The following is a 332-nucleotide window of genomic DNA, read 5'->3' on the forward strand; positions in this document are numbered from 1 at the left end:
GACTACATGCAGTATTTGGGGCACATTTTAAGTGTATATATATTAATCTGACCTCTCGGAATCACTTTTCATTCTAGACGGAGAAGGTAAAATTTATTCAAGTCAAGTTTTCAATCTATGGGTCACCTATTTTAATAATCTAGGGGACTACAGTATTGACTATAATTTATATGAAAACATTTGCATGAATTACATTCAGGGAACAAGGGAGCCTTGCTCCTTTTTATTCTCCTGCATAGGAAAAATGAGCAGAATTCTGAAAAAACTTAATCTACAATGTTGATCTTTACAGATGCATAGCCAAAGTTTTTCATCACCATTACCCCCCAACC

The sequence above is a fragment of the Penaeus monodon genome, chromosome 31, assembly GCF_015228065.2.
Source record: "Penaeus monodon isolate SGIC_2016 chromosome 31, NSTDA_Pmon_1, whole genome shotgun sequence".
In the NCBI taxonomy this organism is placed as follows: Eukaryota; Metazoa; Arthropoda; class Malacostraca; order Decapoda; family Penaeidae; genus Penaeus; species Penaeus monodon.